Here is a 733-nt window from a genome sequence, read left to right as displayed (position 1 = left end):
GGGCAGGCCGCGGGCGGCGAGCCGCAGCGGAGCGAGTAGCGTAGGGCGGGGTGAGGTGCAGGAAAGCAGAGGGGAGGTGGCCGACGGCGAGATGCAGCCGCGGGTCAGAGGCTTAGCGCGGGACAACGGGGCGGCGGGCCACGGCGCGGCAGGCACCGGTGAGGCTCGCTTGGGCGGCGCGGCACAGCGAAGAGCAGCAGCAGTAGGAGAAGCAAGAGGGGGCGCGGGCATAGGCTGCAGCAGCGGGCCGACGAAGTAGGGGCAGGGCCAGGGACGTGCGGCAGGGGACGACACGGTGGGGACGAGCCGAGCGGTGCCAGCTAAGGGCGTGGGTGGCGGCCTAGCAGGTGTGGGCGCGGAGCGTGGGGGAGCGCACCCATGGGCGCGGGCAGATGCGGTGGCGCGGGGCTTGACGCGGTCACGGTCGCGGTAACCGCGGCCACTAGATGAAGACCGGGCAGCGCGGATGACGGCCTACGACGGTGAAATGAGGAGAGAAAAGAGGAGGACGGACGGCGGCTCACCCCCGTTGCAGGGGAACACCGGTGAGGCTCGGTGGAGATGCAGTTGAGGAGGAGGTCAAGGACGGCGCGGGTGATGAGGATGAGGCGGCGGGGCAACATCGGGGCGAGGTGGCCTCGGTGATCGAGCGACGTCGCGCCGTCGGGGAGGCGGGGTCCCGGTCTGGAACGAGGGGGCGAAGGAGAGGGGCGATGACGTCCGGTGAGGTCCG

The sequence above is a fragment of the Triticum dicoccoides genome, chromosome 3A (genome assembly GCF_002162155.2).
Source record: "Triticum dicoccoides isolate Atlit2015 ecotype Zavitan chromosome 3A, WEW_v2.0, whole genome shotgun sequence".
In the NCBI taxonomy this organism is placed as follows: Eukaryota; Viridiplantae; Streptophyta; class Magnoliopsida; order Poales; family Poaceae; genus Triticum; species Triticum dicoccoides.
The sequence above is the reverse complement of the archived record's forward strand: the minus strand, read 5'-3'. Positions refer to the sequence as shown.